The following is a 24,646-nucleotide window of genomic DNA, read 5'->3' as shown; positions in this document are numbered from 1 at the left end:
ACAATCAGCGCGTAACCAAGAAAATAATATGATGATGTTCCTTTAAGGGACCATTCATGAACCAAAATAAGCTTGCCTGCGTGGCTGTTGTGTACCGTGCTGAAGCACAGCCTATCTTCATGACTCTGTTGGACAGGTGCTCACTAATAATTATCTGGGGAGATTTGTGCAGAGCCCTCAAACAAAATGTAATTTACTCGGCTCTTACAGTAACAACAGGTTGTAGAACAAATCTGCTGAGCAGACAAAGAGGCACCAGAGCCACAATTAGGTGCTCGGAAGGCAATATATGAAAATGCTACTTGCTTTGAATAAATCGTCGCTATGAAACCGCCGCCTATCCCCATCGAGTGGGGAATCACAACTCCCATGCACAGTAGCGTCGCAATTGCCGCGTCCACGGTCTTGCCGCCCTTGTCGTAAATCCTCCTGGGTGAACATATATGTCTCACAGTTAGAGCACAAATCCCTATCAACGTGTGAACGTTCTTTGGCCAGTACATATCCGAAAAACATGACCCATTATATCGGCAAACTCAAATAATAGCTGCCTAAGTTAACAATGCAGTGTGTAGTAGGGCAAATATAAATGTTTGCTACGCCCAGAATAAGTAGTGAAGATCACAAAACACGTAAACAATGCACAAGCAATGCAGTTGTGTATAGCCAGCTCTACAGGTACTTGATTTATAACAGTCCATAAAAATACCTGGGCACACAAACTGAGCAACTGTTCACTTGCAGTTAACGAATGCTTTCCCAGCAGTGCCTTTGCATATAGTAGTGCAGCCAACCTTAAAAGAGCCCGTAATATAGCAGATAGGCAGGAATGCTTAGGCATTAGTTGGTATTTATGATAACTCTGTACAACTTTTTTATCTACCAATCGCAGGTGCGGGGCTTGCAGTTAAGCGCCTTATCTCTTCAGAATAAGTGCCGTCAAATAAAAATAAAGGTGGTTCTAAAACTCTTTCAAAACGGCTCAATTTTTTTGTTATGGTGTTAGTTGTTTGCCTATTCTTTCACATTGCTGTACCATCTGCTGATATATCCAAATGTTCCCACGATTAGCCCACAATTTTGGAATTTTCAAGCATTAGAAGTCACAATCGTACCGGCAGACGTTTTCACCACTGTGGCCGGTGAAATCATCCAATGTGGCCTTCTGAGCCTTACTGAAACTTTAAGTCGGACGCCCCTTCACGCAAAGCTTCTTCATATAAACTTGTCCTGTCAACTCTGTTCACGAGGACGCTGTTTCAGCGCGGTGCTATTGCCGAAGGCATTTTATAGAATTTTTCCTATGTGTCACCAAGAGACTAGAGTTATTTATTGCATCGTTCTTTGATAATCTGGTCAAAACTTCCAAACTGGAGTCCCCTGTTTGCTAACACCTGACTCACTCAGCGGTACATGACACCCGGCCCGGGCGTCCGGGTACAGGAAGCGTCGTTACAAATGCCTATCAGGTAATATTAGGAGCCCTTTGGTAAATTTATTGAAGGACAAAAGAGGAGAAAATGTTTGATGTCTCGCCGTGCGTTCTAGGCCACCTTCTGGCCAGTTACATGACTGTAAGATGCCTCAACCGAAGTGGTATAGCTCCCAAAGATCTAACAAATTTTGTTTGCTTCGCCTGGATTGAAGCAATAAGGCACATTTCACGCAAAACACGTACGCTTTGATACAAATGCGAATTTGCTCGTCAGCTTTGCACCTTGTTTGTAGTTAAAAAACGTAAACATTTTAAAGTTTGAAGATATTTTTGCACTTTCTTTGGGCAATGCGAATATCGGTAAATACCAATAAAGAAAGTATCAAAAAGAGAATTTATTATTCTTTTTTTACTTGTAAAGTTTAAAGGATCAGAGCTGCATATCAGGTGCAAGGCGCGCCGTAGTGGAGGGCTACGGATTAAGTTAGACCCCGGGGATCATTAAGTGCGCCTATAACTCCACCCGAGGGCGTTTTTTGTTTCTCTCTTTCATTTTAAAATTTCCACCGCAGTCGGGAATAAACTCTAGGCATCCTGCGATCCATATAGTGTTTACAAACATAACGTCAGTTTTATTGAATTACTCGCTGCCTTTCTCCTTCAGTGTTGCGAATACCCCTTGACGGGCCATTTTATAGCCGCGAGTGTTCTGGCGTATTCGACTATTTCAGTGCATATATTTGTCACACGGCAGACTCTTATAATTCAATTCTATTTAATAACAAACAAAATTTTGTTCTGTGGAATGGGGGGTAATTTGAAAGGACGAACCTATATTCAAGCGAGAGCCTCATCGTCACTGGCCAGTTCTCTCAAGTGCGCATAATAAATTGTTGGTGGGTATGTTGAAGCCGAGTTATTGGGAAGCTGCGAACCGGCATTGAGCTAATGACGGCACCTGTCATCGTAACTGACACTGACCAATCTGTTTGAATTCGTATGTGGGAATTCTGGGTTGGTATGGCAATGTCACAGCCAGATGAAATTTTATGAATCGGTTGTGAGCCTCTGATCACCGGTGTCATCGTCACTGGCTAATGCAGCTGAGCGGGAAGTGAGAATTGCTGGCGAATATGTTGCCGCCGCAGGCAATTGCATAAGGCCAATTGCTGAGTAAATTCACGTCTCAGATAATAAGAATCTTGGTTGTACTGAAGGCGCAACACCGGCCAACGACACTCATTTCAGTAAGACAGGCCATGTAAGGCTATCGCCTAATTATTAACTATGAAATATTGCTGGTTGGTATGGCCCATATGCGATGAAAAAGTGTCCACGAGAAACACAAAGTGAACCTCGTCGTTGCCTCACGTCACGTTAGCTAACCCGTGAATTGATCAGCACTCTATTTCTCCTAAATATAAACGATGCTTTAGAGGGACTTGGTTTAAATTTACAGGGGCTTGATTTAAATTTAAATCAGTACGTCGCAGCGTCTCACTTCACAACCTCGCTACCACATTTTAATTCATTTTATTGGAGGCTAAGGGTAACTCCCACAGGTTGCACAAAACAAGTAGCAATTGAAGCTTATTCTTGTTTGGAGTACAGGGTAATTTTTTAGAGGAAAGTGTTTGCTAGGCGGCATACTTGAGGTTAGAGGCCCAAAACAAAAAATGCATGGGGGCCAGGGAAAAGAACGTTTCGGGAATTTAAAAAAGTGTGCAATAAATTTGAAAATAAAAGAAGCTCACACTAACGCGTAAGACTTGGAGGTAGCGAAGCTGTACGCAACCTTCACTACCATCACGAAGGTTTTAAGTCCAGGCTTGCGGCCGATTTGCTTGTTCTTCGTTGCCGCAACGATCATTGTTGTAATGAGTGTGAGCTCCTTCCATTTTTTTCTTTTTGAAGTGATGATCATTAGACGTCACCTTGGAAGGGCGTATGCTACGACGGATCTTTCTCGTTCTGAGCAAGTGTTTCCGCGATTACGGCGCACACTGGAGAATTTCTAGTTACCAGCAAATGTGGCCACAATCACGGCCAACGCTGGAGTTTTTGAGGGGGCCAATCTTGGCCAATCTCCCTAAGTGGGTATGTTTAGTTCGACAAACGTGCGGAGGGGACGCTGGGCGGTCATCGCAAGGCACGCACACACGAGCGCATGGCATCTCCTTCGTTTTGTGAACTTCTGGGCGGTCGCCGTCAGGCCCCCGCTTACACGGTCGCACTCACTTGCACGCGCTCGGGAATTTCTTGGTATTTTTGATTGCGGAGACAAAAAATTGCGATTTGCTAAACAGCTTCGCTGTAAAAAACAAATTGAAGCCGTATCGCAATGATTGTCATGATTTAAACACCCACATGCTGTATTTTAGTACCTTGCATTAAACACACATTCTACCTCATGACGCTGTTGTTTCTCTTGCGTACTTTGTACTTATAGCGAAACCAGTACTCTAGAAGCGATCTCACGTTTATGAATGGTCATTTTATTCGTGCAGAATTTGTATGCCGAAGGCTACACCGGAGATTTACGTTTTCTCGCGAAAACATCAAAAGACGCATGACGATAGCAATGGCAAGAAAGACGCTCGCTCGAACCGTTCAAAGGATGCTTGAAAAAGGCTTGGCGGTTAAAGTATGATGGTTAAATCATATACTGGGATGACACGTGAAAAGCTGGAAACAATCTCGACTTGTTCTAAATTCGTGTTCCGAGTTTCGCTTCTTGCAAAAGAATCTGAGCCCTTCTAATTTTGGTTTTTCATAAGCAAAGTAAAATTTCAATTAATAGCTCATTCTTACCTGGAAACGTTTGCACAAGGAGCAGCGTCAATGCTAACTGCCCAGCGAGTGTAGTTTCCCAGGCGGGACGTCGAAGTAGGCTTTTGTTCTTCACCTGATGTTGTTTCGTGTTGTCCGCGTGGAGTATCCTCACATGTTATATTGAGATTGCTGGGGCAACCATCGCGTTGTGGTTGTGTAGAGGTTGCTAGAGCTACACAGACAAGGAATACACAGCTGAGAAGAGGGGATCCAGCGGCTTCCGTTCTCCTGCAAGGTCAAAACAGAAAATGTAGGCGAAAATAGTTGAGGCCGTGTTGTGTTCCCCCCCCCCCCCTTGCAGGATACTTAAAATGATGCATCAAGTACACTTAAAAGGGCTCACCATTATATTCTTATATCAGTACAGCCACAAGCGTTCATGGTATTATAACAGAAGAAAAAAACACCGGCCATAATTGCTGCAGAGTCCAAGAGAGATGTTCATTCAGATTAAGCGGAATTCAATTTAAGAGCTTTGGAAGGTTACCGTCAGAGAAAAGGTCCGGAAAGGTCCCTGTATCTTCCACAGGTGTGCTGTTCTGCTGTAGAAACAGTGGCGTCATTAACTTTAGCAGAACAGCTTTACAGCCACGTCTGTCAGCGGCGTGTGTACGGAGGCTGAGAGCAGGATCCCGATGGAGTACTTCCGGCTTGGCGGGGATCAATTTCAACAAGAAAATAAGTGCACCTGTCGGGAGCTGCGGAGGTCGATCTAGGCACGCCTTTGTTGGCCGGCCCATGCCGTCATTTGCACGTGCAAGAATCTATCGAACACGAAACTGCGCACAAGGACGGGAAAGTGAAAAAGGATTGACACGACGAGCGCAGTCGTACTCGCTTGTTTTTCACTGTCTCGTCCTAATCCGCCCTTTTACGCTTAAATATGCATCCCCCGCCCAGCTCCCAAGTGACCCATGGGCCACAAGAATGGCTGCAAAGGAGGATCTTCGACGCCGAACGCGTGCTCTCATACCTCCGTGTTCGGTTTCCTCCCCCTAAATCTTACCAGGATGGAGGAGGTTGTACTACGAAGGATTCGACTGGGCGTGGCTCTTACTTCTGCCCGCACGAGTGGATGGAAAGGGGACTACCGAGGACATGTGACATGTCCAACCTGCTGTGAGGAAACGGTTCCGGCAGACCTTCACCACCTACTATAGACATGCCCTGGAACTAAGGACAATCGAAGAAAATGTTTGAAGGCAGCAGGCCTAAATTTGCAGCAAGACAGGCATTACGATCGGTGGCTCCATGGTCCTGCCTACCGTTCCCTACTGGACTATATCCGGGAGGCTAACCTTGTTCCCTGGATATGGATCGGACCCGCTTGGTGTCTACTATGCCTTGAGGCTATTAAATAAACGAATAAACAACAACAACAAAACCAACCAGCCCAACAACATGCTTTACTGCCGCCATCTGATGTGGTAGCGCCGTGTAATCTAGGCTTCGATGGATGCTGCATGATGGCCCTACATATTTTAAACTAGCACATACCTACGCTCGCATTGTCAGTCAAAGAGTACATATAGAGGGAATGTACATTTCTACGTATTAGTAAGCATTGTTTTTAGTAATTAGCATAGGTGAGGTTTTCATATTGGCCCCACCACATGTTTCTCACACACGTTTCAAAGTCGAAGGCCACAACGCATACACTAGGACATCCTTTCAGAGAGCCAGATTCGTCGAGCTATGGTGGTACTGGGTATATGTGCTCATCTCGCATTCCGCAGGCCTGGGGTTGGTTTGATTTTTATCCGGGCCCAAAGTGATCCAATGAATTTGTTTACACAACTGTACATTTATTCTATTCTGCAGTGGGCCATTTTATCGACCGTTTCTCGCTCAGGCTGATGTTTGGACCCGATAACTGATCTGAAAACTTGGACCCGTGCTTCGGTCGCACTTCAATCTTTGGCTTCACTTAACGCTTTTAACGTCTGAGTGGCCAGGCCAAAACTTTTATTCAGTAGTCGGGGTGCATTCGGGCAAGTGGATTTGCCTTGCACATGCCCCTTCCCTCTGTCTACGCATATGTGCATGAGCCTATACACTCAAGCCCATTGGCAATAAGAACGAAAATAGCCAAATAGGGCCATTGAAATGTGCAGTCACTTCGACTCCTGTTGCATGTAAGGCTGGTCGTAGTTCAATATTTATCTGCCGCCCCTGAAGTCTGACGACCTCGGAGCCATGGAGACTAATTGCCTGAAGTGGGAACTGCCGCTAGGTGACCTCCTACAAAATGTTTAAAAGCTTTCAATGATTGAGAATTTGCTTCTTGTACTTGCAAACAGCAGTCCCAGACTGCTCTCTGAAACTTTGCCAAGTCCCCAGCGCACGCCTGCAAGGGGGCAGACACAGTGGTACGCAAGTACACGCATGAAGCTAGCTTGGACATCCAACTCGGCCTGTATTGTTGTTGCAATAGTATATGCATCCATCCCTATACTGTGTCATTTGACATAGCACTGTAAGTACATTAGGGATGATTTTGAGTCACTTTTGGAACTAGATTTCCTGCTGCAGGCGACGAAGGACATCTGCAACGGGTTCGTACTGGCAGGTTATTGTTACAGGAATTAAGTGAACACACCATAACCAGATCACCTAGACTGGCTACCGTGATAACCGCCCTCGTGAAACCATTCTTGTGCATCTTGCATCTGTTTTTCAGCACAACCCATAAATCTTAAATGACCCGTAGCAGTCTAAAAGATTTGCGATTTATTTGCGAACCTTTCATATGTCATAGTGCAAGCTAGCTATAAGCCTGCAGTGTGACATGTTTGCATCATCCGTCCCTCTTGTTTCGTATCATGCCCCCAGGTAAACTAAAGCCTCTCTCTCCCTCTCTCTCTCTCATCGATTCGGAGAAAACTGCCTCTGGGGTACCTCTTCACTGTTCGCCAGCTGACGCAGAAAACGAAAACTTCGAACCTTGCTTATAAGGCCATCAGCGCCGTGAAGACTGAATTCTGCGTGCTACGCCCGGTAGGCAGTTCATTTTTTTTTAAATCTAGTCGCATTGTAGGCTTATCGCCTGCACGGTCTGAAAAAAGTTCTAAGCATCCCCTTATTTTGCAGCTGCTGTTCTGCCTTGCAACACAAATAACACTCATCGTCAGTGTCTCGAACGGTCATGCTCTGACATTGCGCGCGTGAGCTATACTCAGCGTCAAAAGCTTCCAGGAAGCCATTACGACTGACAAAGTTAATTATTTGCTGCCCAATTGCTCAGCGCTTGATTTCTATTTGGAAGTGAAGCAACACGCTTCGTGGTATCACCGCCATATATGTATCTTGAGCTCGTTCACCAGGCATTGAGAAAATTGCCTTGGCAGTAGAAATTGCGTGCTAGAAACTTTAGACCACGGGCGTACATTGCACTACCAATGTCATTGGTAGAGACCCCAGCTTTCCCTGATTATGTGCCTGGCTATATGCATTAGTTCACCTTTACTGCACTATTTGATTACAATTCTACGGCCACAAACATTCTTTACAAAATGCGAGACCTCACGCACGATCGGTTCAGGGTACGCCTGCTGTGGACTCATGCTCACACCCATAAAGCGGAAAGAAACCAGTCGGCGCATAATGCTCCCCGGGCGGGTGTACCCAATCCTCCCATGGTACCCGAATCTATCTACGAACAACCTGATCATGAACAGGCACGCGCACTGCACTGGATGCACGAATACCATCGAATTATGAACCTCAGCCGAAAACGGCTCACCGAAGCCTCACCACCTGGTTTTCTTGCTTCACTGCAGTCCCTGCAGGAGCAGCAGTAATTTTTGCCAATAAGCTATACGCTGACATGGTCTACACTCACAACGTCATCTCTAAATGGACAACGCCCCGGTACCCTACTAGTCTTCGGTGCCCCTACTGTTGCTGTAATCACACACCCAACATTTTCCACTTAGTCTGGGCCTATTCAGCTAACTCAACTAAGCTAACTCAGCTAATTCATTGATTTGATTGATTGTGGGGTTTAACGCGCCGACGCAACGCAGGCGATGAGGCGCGCACTCAGCTAATTCAGCTAACTCAGCTAACTCCTGGCAACGCAAGTACTCCAAACGACTTCTGCAGAACACGTCCTGTATATCTGAAACAAACCCAAAATATTACAGCAAATTGCAGAATGCGGTATAAAAACCAGTTTCTATAAAGTAGCATGATAGCGGAGCCCACAGCTCCTTATGAATACCCGAATGACCATCGTCTCACAGTGTCCTCGCCACAACAACAAGCGTGCGTATCGTACCCTTATGGGTGAAACCCGACATAATGGCCTCGAAGTTAACGCTCGAAGTGCAGTGAAAGGCCTTTATAGTACCATTTTCCCCTTCCCTTGTTCCGATGTCCCGCAAAAGGGCCTCTTGGCCTCCTTCCTCCAATAAAGTCATCTCTACCATTCCATTTGCATGTAATATACTTGAAAGCACATTGTGCACAAATCCTTTTGGTTTTTTTTTTGTTTCCGAGTTAAAGGCAAATATTTTCTCCAGTTTTTTTGGAGGTCATACTGGACGCTCAGCGCGAAGTGAGATAGCCGTGATTTCTACTAGATTGTTCACGATACTGCGCTTGTTACCTGAAATGATTTAAGCACAAAAAAGCTCTGATAGAAAAACGTGTAAAAATTTCATGGTGACTTTTGTCGATTATCTTGACAAATGGTTCCCCGCCGCTTTTCATGTTCTGGGAAATGTATTGTTCACTGCCTTATCTATTTGCCCTTATATATGTCAGTTCCCTCCTACGTTGGACACATTTTGTTTTTACGCCAGGTGGCACAAGACGCTAAAGAAAGCATTTTAATCATTGGTTGTATTATGCATGGCACGGAGAAGACACGACATGCAAAATCGTTGATTTCTGATATTACTTTAAAGGCGTTCTCTATACTACTCTAAACTGATTTTCTTGTAGTCAGACCCATTTTTACCACACCATTTCCGTCCCAGTAAATTGCTCCAACTTTTTTTCTTACGTCTCGGTTTCACCCTCCGCACGCGATCACAGCCTTTTTCAGAATTTTTAACGTAACTTCTAATGCATTCCATTCAGTCTGCCTAATTATCAGTGCTTTATCAAAATCATGATATTACAGCTGGTGTTTGCTTACAGTTTCACATTCCCATTTACTCACGTCTCCGTCCTTTTAAAGCACCCGGATTTGGTCTTTAATTACTTTGGCGATCAATTAAGTGAATTGCAGATGTAAAGCTACAAAGCGTGTGGCAGGTTTGCATTGGCAAGCTCTAAAAAGTAAGCACGACATTGATTTCCCGGATCAGCTTGCAAAATGCTATTTATTGCTATGCAATGCTACTAAATCATGTTGAATCCAAGTGTTTGTAGTTGGTGAAGTCTATTTAGGCGTTCATAACGGTCACTTGGACAAAGTGAGCTTTGCAGGAACCACGCTTTGACGAGCATCGTTGTTATGATCACGCTACAGGTCTTCGTTCAATATGTCAGTGGTAAACCATAATTGGGAGAATGTTTAACAAAGGTAACATCATAATTAAACATAAAAATGGCTGTTAATCAACCTTTACGAAAGGGCAAGTCCTAACACTTTTAATTTCTTTCTTTGTAGCAACAGGGAATCTTCGAAAATTTTAAGGCTGTCACCGCAGTTAATCTTGACTATTGCTTGCTAACCACGCTACATTATTTAGGTTGCCTACTAATGGTTGGAACTGGTGGGCATCTCTAAGCGCACTTTTTCAGTATCCCGTCATTACAACTGCTTTTTCATATTTTTTGTATAAAATTGCTTATCGAACTACACGAAAGAAATGAAGAGCGAATTCCGAGTAGCCCCCACAAGGTTATGAATATTTATTTAATAAAAATCGCGCCCGTTATTCAACTTTGAACCCTTACCTTGAGTATACATTGAAAATGAAATCTCCAAGAAGCCCCATGGAGTGAAGGATAGTAGAACCCGTGCAAAGAGTGTCGCAATTGATGCGTCTACAGATTTTCCGCCGTTCTGAAAGATGATTCTGCATAAAAAGAATACCGTGCACATTTGTCACGATGAACCAAAATGGCCTCGATTGTCTATCACATGCGTTAGATGATCTTCATCATTCTCTCGCCAGCAGCAAGTGTACACTACCAACAGTAGGTACATTTATGCACCCAATAGCTCATTAATGTATGTGCTCAATGCTCACCGTACTGATGGGCCACTCTTCAAACCATTACCGTTTAATCCCCCAACCATGTCTGTTCGCGCTATCAAAGGCCGTACACTAACACTGTACCGCCCTCTCCAAGACGTTTTGTGCAGTGCAGCTGTTTAGGCCACACTTTAGAGATATCACCGTGCACGTCACCCGGTTGCCCAGTAGGCCCAAAATTACCAACAACAAAACTGTTTTCGTCAATGCAGGGGAGCGTAAAGGGAGCTATAACCCCTTTTAAATTCAGCGATGCCCAGTGCAAGGTACGCCTGGTTGACACCTCTGCCTTTTCCTTAGATTTTTTTTACCCTCGCGTCGCGATGCTTCCAAAGCTCCCAAAAACCATAAACTTTATTTCAAAAAACACTTTTTGCGGGCATAGCATGCAATGTTAAAGAATAAGCGACCCAAAAATTTAATGTTCCTTTTTAATTGCTTTTATTTGTTTTAATTGGCCTGCCGAACCCAAAACAGCACTTTAAATACTTGAACACGCGATAATTAGTCACATTGAACGGCCTGAAAACCATCCCTTGCAGTTCCCCGAGCTCCCAGACCGGAGGGCGAATGTGACAAAACTACGGTTTGAAATAACCGTTTTGTGCGGATGTAAAAACACTTCGGCTGGTGCCGGCGCTCTGTCGACCGCAGCGTCGCCAGATCTGAGCGGCTGAGCTGACTAAAATTGTTCAGGCCTACCATTGCGGCGGAAATTTGATGACCATTTTCACAAAAAGGCCTGACGGCGACTTCTATTGCGATTATTGGCTATATTACTGGCTCATTCCCCGTGTGTGGAACTTTATTTTTGGCAAAAGAGCGTTCCTGGGTAGTGGTTATGCCTGTAGCTCTGGCTACGTGCATCAGTTCGTGAACGCGCCAGCGCCCAGTCGCCACTCGCCGTGCGGGCCGCATGTGTGAAGTGACGTCCTGAATTTCTGACGAGCGTTGAGTGTTGGAGGGACACGACTACTCCACTTCTTTTCCCTGCCAAGGAGAGATGTCTCACCGATATCCATTCACTGAGCGCCGCTCCGTGTGCTGTTCTGTCGGCATGATAAATGAGATCAAATTAAAGTACGTTCCACGCGTCGCATACCGTAAATATTTCAGCCAGAGTATTCTCTTGAGTGAGGGAAGCGAACTGCCTAATAATACTAACACCCGGAACTGGTGTCAGTACTCTTTTAAAGCAAGTACCTAAAAAAATCGGAGTCCCAAAACCTCTCCTTTTCTTTCAGCAGAAAGAATTGAGTCGCCTGGAACAAAAGACGATCAATATAGAGCTTAAATCAGGTTATATAACTTCAGAACTCCAAACAGGTGGACTGATGAAGAGATGACAAGAGAGGCTTGATAAAAACCAGTAAAACCAATGTTTCATCAGTGCTGTTCCCTTTCGTTTCCGACATTTATAATAAATCATTGCCAATGTATCCCCCTTTTGTTCTAATTTCAGCAGCATCTTCTCCTCCCTTAGTTACCAAAGCTCGTAGCCGAGTGTCGGTAGCTACGGCCCGTACGCTATAGTTTCAGAGGATAGCTGGTGAAGAAGGGACATTTCCACCGTGAGAAGAAATTGTGCTGTTAGTTTGCGTCTCGTCGTCCGGCCAGCCTGTCACGTTTAGGGTTTTCTCAGTGCAGATTTTTTTATTTGTTTCGCTCGTCACCGCTACGTGAACTGCCCGACACAGGCAAGAACAGGGGAATAAAATAGTCTTTTTTAGCAGTAGATCCCTGCAACCATTGACAGGAAAATAGCATTAAAAAATCAAATAAGCTAAAAAATTGCGTAGCAATTTTTAGTCAGATATTTGTTAAATTTTTTCCAGGAGTTACTGCGATGGAGAAACTCTAAACGTAATCAGAGCTGGAATTTCAAATACAAGCGCTGATTGAGCTGAAAAAAATACGTGCCGTACCCACGTGAAAGAAACTGTTTGGTGCATATATAGGACGATAAAGCTAGTCAAAACTAGGAATTCTGTTTGTATAGGCGCGCATACAGCAAGAGCAGAAATATTTTTCCGCATGTTGATACAAATTCACATAACCCGAGTGTGTAACGCAGAATTATCATTTCGGGCGGATACCCCAAAACAGTCGTCCTCCCCCGGGCAAGCGGCTCGTACATTTTTCCGAGTAAATTGCACTTAAATTTTTTTAACACAGGTTTTCAGTTCGAAATATGACATCCACTGTTTCTCCAACAAATAAGAGTTAAAAATACGGCTTTTTTTTTTTTGGGGGGGGGGGGGGGGGAGGGGGCGAATGCTTTTTGAAGAGCGAGAGGTTCGACGACACCTGCCCCTTCTGCACAGCTCCGGCCGCACAAGCTGACGCGGACCATCTTATCTGGGCGTGTCCTTCACTAACCTCAGCCAGAAAGCGACACCTGAGAGAGGCCTCCATCCTGGAAGACCCCCCGACCTTCAGCGGTGGCTCTGGGGACCCCACCACCGCTCCCTTCTTGACTTCCTTCGAGAGACCGGGGCCCATGCATATTTGTAAATAAGTTATTTTTATGCCAACGGGCATTCTGTTGCAAAAAAAAAAGAGGTTCGAAGAATACAAAATGTGTTTCGCAAACTCCTTTCCTGATCGCGCGGCCAACGCCTGTGAGAATATTATGCTGTTCAGAGAGTAACGGGCACATTAAATCACCTCAGCATGTACAGCATGAGGCGAGGACGGATAACATTGAAATTCGCGGCGCAACGTTTCTAGGATGGCGGTCAGAATCAAAAGTGCGCGCCGTGAAGCTAGCTGCATGCGCCGTACTCACACCAACTAGTAGGATGGTGGACGTTAAGTAATGGCCGCGAGGGCAACCGCTGGAGAGGCTGGCGCTGCGATTGTTTTGACGTTCCTTATAGGATCCCCGTTCGTACCTGGCTGCGTGGTTGCCTTTCAGCGCGTGACGTTTCATTTAGACGCCCTTTCTAAGAGTATGTTCGTGCTTATTTTGGGCATTTGAAGTGAATCCTCAGGGTGTGAACTGCAATATAACTTCCTGCGGACTTTATAACCGTATCAACTGTGGTTGGCTTCCCAAAACCACCTGAGCATGGTAGCGTATGCAGACGTATGCGACCGAACCTGGTGGAAGAGAAAACTGCCGCTCGTTTTCCCGATCAACATTGTAGGCTATGACGATCATAGAGCTAAGTTTTTAGATTTCGCTCCTCGTTCGCAAGAAATGGATAAAAAAAGAAAACATGGCGCATTTACTACACGCAGAAATACTCCGCACACAAGCCGGCTGTTCCTGCCCGCACGCCCCACGAAGTGGCGCGGACCAACCAAGGCCACGGCAGTTCACCTCGTCGCCGCTTTTCAAAATCACACAGATCGCAAAACAAGTTCCACCAGGCGCGAAAGTGGATGTTATTGTGGTGAAAAATTGTGCTGCGTATTGTCATCAGTAGATATTTTCAAAGCGGTGATCAAATATCTGCCGTTATGCTAAGCCTTCATTCCTCTACGCGGAACGGCCGCGGAGGTCATTAGAGGGGTCGGGAGGAAAAATGCATTTGCCTTCGCTTAATTTTGTCTGCTTAAATGACCTTTTGAGAACAGAAACCCCAAGTATTCTCAGAATTCATTTCTTCTGGAATTTAGGAGACGCCTTTGAAATTCTTGTTTTGAGGCGCATCGCAAGCAACCATGCAGGCATCGTCGGGCAGCAGGGCAACTAGCAGTGATGTCACAGTAAATGCATTCTAGAAATAAACTAATTAAATGTTCTTTGTGAATATTGTCCTGTCCAGCTGAAAACCCGATATTTTTAAAATAATGCATCCTTTATTCGATTCCATAAGCAGTTTTCTATCGCCGTGACCGTCGTCACGACCACCTAAGTGGTCTGGCAACCATTGTAGCACAGCATAGCAGACCAATAACAATTACCGTAAACATGTACAGTTCGTTACCATCGAAACGACACATAAAAATCATGGTTCACGAAGTCGCTTCAACAAGTGCGTAATAGGAAAAGCGTCTGTACAAACAGGGAAACCACGTCGGTACACAGGAGACATGGCAGCAATACAAATGTTATCTATCAAAGTGCTGCGAAATAGTAGCTGCAGCAAAAAGTAAATGCTTTTCACACGACCTTCCATCTTTGCTTAAATGCAATCAAAAGCATTTTACAAGAGGGTATCCCCAGCTTGCGATACTAACAAAATCTTGTTAAAAATAGCGACCTTTGGTTCCAGGTAGAAAGTGCCCCATCGTATTTAACGGGTTTTTTTAGTTCTGTATTTACCACGGAATGTCCTTATAATATGCCTGCTACTCGTGGATGTGATTGGGATATGAACATCTTACAGAGGACCTTAAAGTGTCAACTTCCGCAGGCATCCGCAATATCAGCTCGAAAATACTAAAAGGAATGGTTGCAATCTCAAGCAAAATCTTATACCACATTTTCTGTCAGTCTTTATCATTAGGACAACTACCATGATACTGTAAAATAACTAAAATGGTACCAGTTCAAAACTCTGGTAATACTGACTCCACCCGCTCCCCCTCCCCCAACTATCCCCTGCTGAGCACAAGGACGCGGGCTCGATTCCCGGCCGCGGAGGCCGCTTTTCTGATGGAGACGAAAGCAAAACCGCCCGTGTGTCCGAGATTCCGCCGCGTATTAAAGACGCCCAGGTGGTGAAAATTAATCCGTAGCCCTCCACTACGAGGCGCCTCGTCGCCTGCGTTTCTTCGCCGCATTAAACCCTACAATCAATCAAAAAACAACAATCCCCCCATTTCATTAACGTTTTTTTGTTGTTGCAAAACGCTAGAACATTTCATTGCATCCCACGTGTTCAGTCATCTGGAATCTAATACGTTTTTTTTTTGCAAACCAAAATGGCTTCAGAAAAGGGTTGTTGTGCGACACGCAGCTATTCGAGTCCACTACTGATCTGCGTTCTAACGTAGACAATAGCTACAAATTGACTGCGTGCTTCTCGACTTCTCGAAATCATTTGATAGGGTAGCCAATTCGCGTTTAATATTAAGGTTATCAGCTATTTGCCTAGACTTGTTAACATTATCAAAATCGAAGCTTAACATTATCGAAGCTAAATGTTAACATTAAACATTATCGAAGCTTAATCAAGCTTCGTCAGCAATTCACATTTGTCAACAACTTTTCTTCTCCCTTTTCTGACATGACTTCCGGTGTGCCCCAAGGCAGCGTCCTAGGCCCTCTCCTTTTTTTAATATTTATCGATGACTTGGGAACACATTTAACGTCGCGCGTGCGGATGTTTGCTGACAACTGCATTATCTATTGCAAAATAACTTCTATTGATGGTCATCTTGCCCTTCCAAGCGATCTCAATATTCTTTCCAGCGGGCGTGACACATGGCTAATGAAACTAAACTTAAACGTCCTAACTGCGAGTTTGCCTACACCTTGAACAGTATATACGTATCTCATGCGGACGTCGACACACAACTAGCTAGGTCTGAGTACATCTCTAGCATTTGTAGAAAAGCATCTCAATCACTTGGTTACTTACGACGCAATTTAGGCCTTGCCCAATCAAATGTTTGCAAAGTAGCTTTTCAAACTTTTGTTTTCCCACAACTGGAATTTTCTTCGTCCATTTGGTCACCACATCAAAAACATTTAATAGACATGACTCAGTCCATCCAAAACAGAGCTCGTCGCTTCATAAATAACCGACATTACCGCATCACACAGATTAAACGTGACTGCTGTCTCAAGCAATTAACAGCCATCGCTCTCTCGCAGTTATTTGCCTTTTCCATCAGTATATTTCTTCTTCGACATCACCACTGTTTAATCTTCAATTCCCATCTATCAGGTCCCGTCTACTGCACAACCACTAGAGCTTATCACGCATTTACGATCCCACACACGCTTTTAACTCACATGCCCTGCAACGGGCTATACGCCTTTGGAACGATCTGCTCCATCGTATCACCTCTGTGTCATGTCATGTAACATTTCGGCGCCTCGTGTCTGATTATTGTGCGTCTTAACCTTTCACACGCATGCAGCGTGTTTATTTTTTACTTGTAATCTGTTTCTCAGCTTCGGCGACTGTCCTAAATTTCGAAGTTCGTTTAGAGGCTTATTGTGTTCTGTATTATTCAGATTCTATTTATTTTTCATTATATATATGTGTGCATATGTGCGATAATCAAACACAATTTCTGTTAACGCAACTGGATGTTTCGAGGCTCGCGCATTTGTTCGATTTTGAGTGTGTTGGTTTGATAGAGTGGAGTTATATTCTGCTGTTACTTTCTACTGTTGGTTATTTTTGTTACCGGTGTCTATAATTAGTGCGTTCGTTCTGTTGATATTATGTGCTACTTCTTACTCTATGCCCCCCATGGGCCTGTGAGGTATCTGGAATTAAGATATACATAAATATTACACGTAAACCTGTAAATAAATACAGTAGAGTCGTGATAATTCAAAGTGGGATAATTCAACCTTTAGGTTAGTTCAAACAAATTACAAAATTTAGGTTGGCCCGCTGTTTTCAATGTATTTTAGAGCCACTTATTTCAAACTGCTGCATTGCGTGTATTCGGCTAATTCGTACTTTTTGCTTGTCCCTGGTGGAAAATATCAGCTGCATTTGCCGCTTCTAGCTGCACATTTGCATCCATACATCGCATAGCCACAAACAAAGGTTATTTATTACCTTTATACACGCGTCAGAGTGAAACTATGCGCTCCAACAACCGCGTGTGGATTGAGGAAGAAAGCAAAAACTTTGTTTTGGACTCTTATTCAAATGCAAAGCAGTCAGCAATTCGAGATTATTTTTTCAAAGTGAGAATGGCACTTCACTATTCGTGTTTCATAGCAACACGAGTTGGTGTGTTGCCCCGACTCATGTTTATGAGAACGTATTGAAATTCAAAGTTCTGATAACTCAAACAAATCCCGGGGTCCCTTAGAGTTGGTATTATCGCGAGTTTATTCTAAATAAATAAATAAATAAATAAATAAATAAATAAATAAATAAATAAATAAATAAATAAATAAATAAATAAATAAATAAACAAACCAGCATTCACGCTCACGTTATCAAGGTGTGTAGATATCCGTATACAGGTCATTCTTCTATTTGAAAACTCCCCAGCAATCCGGTGCCCAGACATCAGCACCTAAAGCTCGCCGGAATAATATCTACTCCTCTTCCTTTTTCGCCTCCTCTTCTGTAGGATATGGGACGCCAAAGAACTCGGCAGAAAGTATTTCGCAAAATTCGGCAATTCTACAAGTTTATCGTGGCGCTCCTAAAGAATAGCGGGAGGAGTGTACTTCCAGTATGTGCACATGTGCTTAATGGTGCCTCGATGGGCGCGTGAATGGTGCGCATTTCGAACTCAATAAACAAAGGCATTTGGACGCAACTGTAAATTCTTCTTTTGTGTTCATCACGTTCCTGGCTTTATGGGGGCGGAACCCATAAATACCTACACAAAACTATCGCAGATACTGCGGCTGGGATGACTAAAAGAGAGAGTATCTACTTTTGTGGGCAAGAAATGATGAGGCCAGCGCTTGACAACAAGCCACTGCCGCCTTTACACGTTTAACTCAAATGATAACGCTTTTCAGTTTTCTTGTAAGGCCGGGTTCAGACTGTTGCCGCAACTGTCGTAATAACTTTAAAGAATGACGTCATTTCACGTCTCAGCCAACCGAACTGCGTCACACGCCATTTGCTTACGTCCGTACGTCACGACACGGTTTTTGCGTCTGCAGTCTGAACATAGCCTAACGATAACTATCCGCAAGTAAACCCCAACTCTAGTTCGTGCCTTACTACCAACTGTAGTGTTGCTCATTAAGCGGCTGTTTTCTAACAAACTAACCCAGAAAAACAAAAGTGTATTGGTACTAGTCCTCGAAACACCTTTCTGCCTGAGTGAATATTCCAAAGCTTGTAACTTATTAAATAGCTATGCACTTTTGATGCACGCTTAGTGTCGCAATGAAACTTGCTCGCTTCGGTGCATGCACTGAGTGCTATTCTGACTGCCAAAGCATTCTCTGGCATTAAGAATAAGGTTTGCACTCAATAAAACAGTGTCTCACAGTAGAATACCATACAAGGGTAACGCATTTGACGGCAAAGGAAAAATGTCTGCAAAAAATAATAGGCCTGGATAAAATAATACAGCCATACTGAGCTAAGCCAGCTTCCGTATAGGAGGGCGCGACATGTTAATCGAAAACGGGCTTACCTCTTAGCAACTGATGCCCTTGTGAGCGTGTATTTCTATGCTTACCAAACGAGGTTTAGTATTCGATTTCAACATGCATTGCCTCATTATTATACCTCTCGAAATGAAAAGTACCCACCTGCAGAAAGAAGGCTCCTCACTAAACTACAAAGCACGCTTTCATATAGCCGTGAATCGTGCGTCCCTCCACTTCCGATCTACTGCGCTGCACAGAAGTCGATGTTCGCACAGACTACGAAGCAGGGAATTGGAAAAGCCCGTACTAAATATATGCTGACTTTAAGCTGACCCTAGCAAACAGCTGATCTGGCAGAAAATCAAATCATATTTCCAAGAGTCAAATCTCAGCCGATGCTTACACATGCTGCTATTTTTTACAATGACGCGCTTCCAAAAACATCCGCTATGTTTCTGTTCGCAATATTTTTCTTTATAATTGGGACATTTAACTGGCATTTCTCACACTTCCATCTCGACATAAACACAAAACGATGCCAAAGGAAAATAGTCAGCTTCTATCGTTTGGCCCTTCCTATTTGACATTAATGAGTACAGAATTGAAAGCCTCAGATTTTGAGGCACAGAGGCCGAATGTGCTCCTAGGTGATCCCCCATTACTTAAGAGGAATGCATCAACAAAGGACAAAGAGCAGACGGGGCACAGTAACTTCGAACTGATATTTAACTGTAAACTCTTTTCATGAGAACATTGGAAGCCGTACTTTTAATGTATGTAGCGAAAAAACGCCGTAGTTTAATGTATTTTGAAGGCATTAAATACTTGTATTAACTTTGTATATAGTTTGCACTATGTTGCCCGCATTCCATATGCATTTTTAATTCGTTATAATGTAGTCCAAACGTGCAGCCTAAATACGTTAGAAGCGCAGCTGAAATGTATATTTAATGCTGTTCGTGTCCGGGTAAAACCAGATTTTACCCGATTTTTACACTCCGAACATGGATCAGCACCATTGGATCAGGAAAATCACTCCGAACACTCCGAACATGGATCAGGAAAATCGGGTTAAACCCGAATTCTCCCCGATGGACCTTTTCAAAGCAGAGATTTGCGCTACCATGCGCTCACGGTTCGCCGTTTTCAACCAGTACTTGCTGCAAGAAAGCTCCACAAACACAGCTTTCGAATTCACTTAGTATTGGCAAGACTCTACCATTCTCTCCCGCACGCTGGGAAATGACATTGTTGTGAATAGCTAATAGAAACTGTAATATCTAGAGAATTTTCTCTAAGCGGAGATACCTTGAACGATCGGGCAAATCTCGAATGGAGACCGACATGTTGCGCATACAGTTGATAATGTGCGTAAACAAGGATGTGTAAAAAATTGGTGACCAGCTTTTCGTGAACAGGATGTTTCATTTCTTAGAAGTTATGAATGGTCTTCAGCGTCATCATTATACTGATTCATTTCCAAACACCCATTTTGCCAGTATTTGCCAGAAAACCCTGATGTCCCCCGTAAAAGCGTTAGATTTAAGAAGCTCGTGATACCTTTTTACAAAATAAACTGAGTGCTTAACCCGAAAAAACCAAACTTCCGAATAGTTTTTCAAAAATACCTGATTTCTCCCCCATTATTAGTTTGAAAAATACACCCGATTTTTACCGCCCGATTCAAAAATTTAAATCCCGAAAACGAAGAAACCTATGTATATTAAGTAAAATTTCAATTTATTTATTTATTTATTTATTTATTTATTTATTTATTTATTTATTTATTTATTTATTTATTTATTTATTTCACTTACTCTCAATCACCGAAGCATTGTAGAGAGGAGTGGTTTACAGAGTAAACACACAAAAAAAGGACAGATGCGACAAATTACACAATATCTCTCACAAATTAGCTAATGATACTTGATCGCGACATAAATAGCATAATAAAGAACAAATAGTAAGATGAAATATATTCAAATAAAAAAGGGATAAAACAAAATATATGCACATTGCAAAGGAAGGGAAAAGAATAGGAACGGAAGGTGGCAATGTTGTGCGTCACAGAGAGAAGCATTGACAATGAGTGGTATATGCTGAAAGAAGCATAAAAATAAAGAGATAAATGCAAGTACATGTGGAACTGTGCGCTAAAACCAGAAGAAACAAATTATGGTTGGTCATCTGGAATCAAATACGCATATAACGAGCGCAGAAAAAGTGCATGATCTGTTATTGACGCTAGATCTGCAGGAAGGTGGTTCCGGTGATTTGATGTGCGGGGTAGGAATGAGCGAAAAAATATGTTAGTTTGACAATGAGTGATTCCAAATTTGTGCACGTGATCAACACGGGACGAGCGGTAGAATGGTGGCTGTACGAGAAAACTGCGAAGCATGTTGTGATTGTGTACTTTGTGGGACAGGCAAAGACGAAAGTATCTTCTACGTAGGGTCAGAAGAGGCAATGATACACTCGACTTCATTGATGTAACGCTGGCTGCTCGTTGATAGTTGAACAATATAAAACGTACTGCGTTGTTTTGCACTAGCTCTAGAGGCTGAATTAAGTTAGCTTGGCTCGGATCCCAAATTGATGCAGCTTATTCTAGTATCGTGCGTATTAAAGTGCGGTAGAGTGTTAACTTTAGGAAGACAGGAGCTTGGCTGAAATTTCGTCGTAAAAAGCCCAGCATGCGATTAGCGTTTTATGTGACGGAGTCAATGTGCAATTTCAGGTTAGGTCTGGTGATAAGGTGACGCCGAGATAACGACAGGATGACACGTTTTCTAGTGGCACATCAGTTAGAGTGTAAAATGCTGAACATACGTCACCCCGAGAAATACGCAAAACCTTGTATTTTAGTGCGTTAAGCTCCAGTTTTCATGTTTCGCACCACGGCACAATTTTATTCAAGTCAGACTGCAGTTCGCAATTGTCGTCGTCACTCCTGATTTCACGATAAATGACGCAATCGTCTGCGTATAGATTCATTTTAGACACATGGTTAGGAAGATCATTAATATATATTAAAAAGAGTAAGGGACCTACAACTGAATCTTGAGATACGCCAGCTGTTGTAAGGTGGAAGTCGAAACCATTTAGCGTGACATATTGAAAACGGTTATTAAAAATTAGCAATGCCAGGATATACGTAGCGTGAGCTAAAGTTCAGCTGGTTATTCTTCGGTTTCCTGGCTGTCTAGGATTAATGATTATCATGCTTACTGTTGCTAAAACGATTCGCACACCAATCCAATCCAATCCAGTCCAGTCACTGCTCCTCGCGCATGGCTCCTCCCGCAGCACGGCTCTCCAGGAGCCACGCAAAACGGCTATCAAGCGGCTCCGGACCAGCGTCAGGCTTGATTGATTGTTGAGTTTAACGCGCCGACGCAACGAAGGCGACGAGGCGCGCCGTAGTGGAGGTCTCCGGATTAATTCCGACCACCTGGGGATCTTTAACGTGCGCCGAAATCTCGTACACACGGGCGTTTTCGCTTTTCGACTCCACCAGAAAAGCGGCCGCCACGGCCGGGAATCGAACCTGCGACCTCGTGCTCAGCAGCGCAACCCCTTAGCCACTGAGCCACCACGTCGGGTGCAGCGTCAGACTTGGTTATTGCGTAAAGGAGGCGCACAGCTAGGCACGCGCCGACGCCAGTGCGTCTGCCGCGGCTATGACGTCACTCCTCTGGAGTTCGCAGACCGGCGAATGTGCAGACTCAATTCTCTACACACACCGTCTCCAATTGGATTGATTTCAATCCAACACAATCCAATTTAATCCAACCCAATCCAATCCAATCCAAGCCAAGCCAAGCGAAGCCAAGCCAAGCCAAGCCAAGCCAAGCCAAGCCAATCCAATCCAATCCGATCCGATCCAAACCAATCCAATGCTCCTTGCGATGGCGCAGAACAGCCGTTGACGGCACACGCGAAACTGCTCAACCTCGGTCAGTGTAGCTTACGCCACACAAAAGTTCTAACCCTAGCAGTAACTGGGGATCAATGTTGAGGGCGGCAGTTTTAGTCATTAGTAAAGCGCGGTTCACCTCATCAAAGGCCTTGGCAAAATACATGAAAATACAGTCAACCAAAGAATGGCTATCAAGATATGTATGGGGCGAGTGAGTAAAGTGCAGTAACTGCGTTTCGCATGAGAAAGAACGCCTAAATTCAAGTTGGGCGATATTGAAAAAACAATTAAACTCAAGATAATTATATACGTGCTAATACAGGACGTGCTCTATAATTTTGCAGTGAATGTTTGTGAGTAAAATTGGCCTGTAGTTTAGAGGTGCATGTCTGTTTCCTGACTTATGAAGCAAGACGACCTTCCCAATTTTTCAGTCTCGTGGTAAAACTCCGCTATTTAGGGACTGCCTGAAAATCCTTGCAAGGAAAATGGATGAGTAGTTTTCAGTTCCCTTCAGAAACTTTGAGTTGATGTCGTCTATTCAGCATGATGATGTCAATTTCAATGAATCAATGATTTTTACAATTCCAACAGACTCAAAAAAAAAAAAACAGGAAACATGGCACAAAAGCTACTCGGAACAACATCTGGTATAAGGCTAAGAATGGCTGAACAAAAATTATGAACGAAAATATTGTTTAATACAGACACACACTCCGCGGGAGGGACAGGCTCGCCTGTATCATCGACAATTGTACAATATCGTGGTTTTCTTTAGTATTTACAATGCTGCAAAACATTTTCGCTTTCGTACAAAGAATATCCGGCAAGGTGTTGTTCAAGAAGTGCCGCTTGGCGTCTTGTACTAAGCTAGTGTATTCTGTTTGAGCATAAAAATATGACACCCAGTGATCACTAGTGTTGTGAAATTTCGTTTTGCGGAATAGCGCTCCTTTTTGTTCAACCAACGAGTAAGTGTCCTATTGTACCACGGGGATCTTGCACCCGAGCGAACACGCCTCAGGGGAACGTGCGCATTGGTAAGCTCAGTTATTTTTTTTCAAGAAATAAGTTCCAGTTTTCATGCACGCTACGGTCACAAAACAGTTCTAGGTACATGTCCAGATAGAAGCCGAGATTCAGATTAATGACGGCAAAGTCAGCCTTACTATAATAACGAATCAGTTTATTAAGCTTTTGTTTAAGGAGTTTGAAGGAGAACTTAAGATTGAAATACAATACTGAGTGATCACTAATACCTGGAAGATGACTAATGCTAGATACAAAGTCAGGGTGAGTCGACACAATTAAATCACGAGTGTTTGCGGTATTGCCACTAAGCCAAGTTGGCTCTTCGACAAGTTAGGTAAAATTAAAGCAGGCGCAGAGGTCTAAGAAACTCTGAGATTTGGAAGAAAATGGTTTAAGTGTAGAGAAAGAATTTGACCGGTCAATGTTGGGAAAGTAAAATCTCCTAGCAAAATTACAGGTAACGAAGGGTATCGGCAAACGATAGCATTTAGTACGTCGTGCAATTCTTCCATGAAAGTAGAAGGAGCGGGGGGGGGGGGGGGGGAGGGGGTCGATAGCAGGCTGCCACAACTATTCTTGTATTGCCGAACGTGGTGTATACGCAGACAATCTTGAGATCGGTAACAAGGGGTATGGGGAAAGAAGGAATATTTTGCGACACTGCTATCCAGGTTCCATCACCATGCCAGCCATTGCGGTCGCAGCGGTAAAGGTTGTATCGTTTATCAACTTGGAAAATTTCTGCATTTCTTCTCTTTGCGTTATGCCAAGTCTCGGTTAGTATTATTAAATCAGCATCACTAGAAGATATTAGGGCATTCAGCTGATCCCGTTTATTCATGACGCTTCTTACGTTACAATAAATTAATGGAAGGTAATTGGAAGTTTCACGTTGACCACATCCTCTCGCTAATGTTATTTGATTGGTGGATGGTGTTTTCACGAAATGCCAGCTCATTTGCGCGTGCACGTGAGGTAGAGGCTGGGACATCGGAAGTATTGGTATT

The 24,646-nt window shown here is 43.7% G+C and overlaps 1 long non-coding RNA gene across 1 annotated transcript; it reads right to left on the bottom strand.

Annotated features, from left to right (window-relative positions):
- Positions 1–305: 305 nt before the first annotated feature.
- On the bottom strand, positions 306–19,070 carry LOC144148133 (uncharacterized). The gene is made up of 4 exons (XR_013317980.1): positions 18,848–19,070; positions 10,178–10,299; positions 4,247–4,495; positions 306–429 (listed from the first exon to the last, which is right to left on the bottom strand). It is a non-coding gene; the product is annotated as an uncharacterized LOC144148133 (long non-coding RNA).
- Positions 19,071–24,646: the final 5,576 nt, after the last annotated feature.

This window comes from Haemaphysalis longicornis, unplaced genomic scaffold (genome assembly GCF_048455015.1).
Source record: "Haemaphysalis longicornis isolate Haplotype H1 unplaced genomic scaffold, Haemaphysalis longicornis Haplotype H1 scaffold_78, whole genome shotgun sequence".
In the NCBI taxonomy this organism is placed as follows: Eukaryota; Metazoa; Arthropoda; class Arachnida; order Ixodida; family Ixodidae; genus Haemaphysalis; species Haemaphysalis longicornis.
The sequence above is the reverse complement of the archived record's forward strand: the minus strand, read 5'-3'. Positions and strand labels throughout refer to the sequence as shown.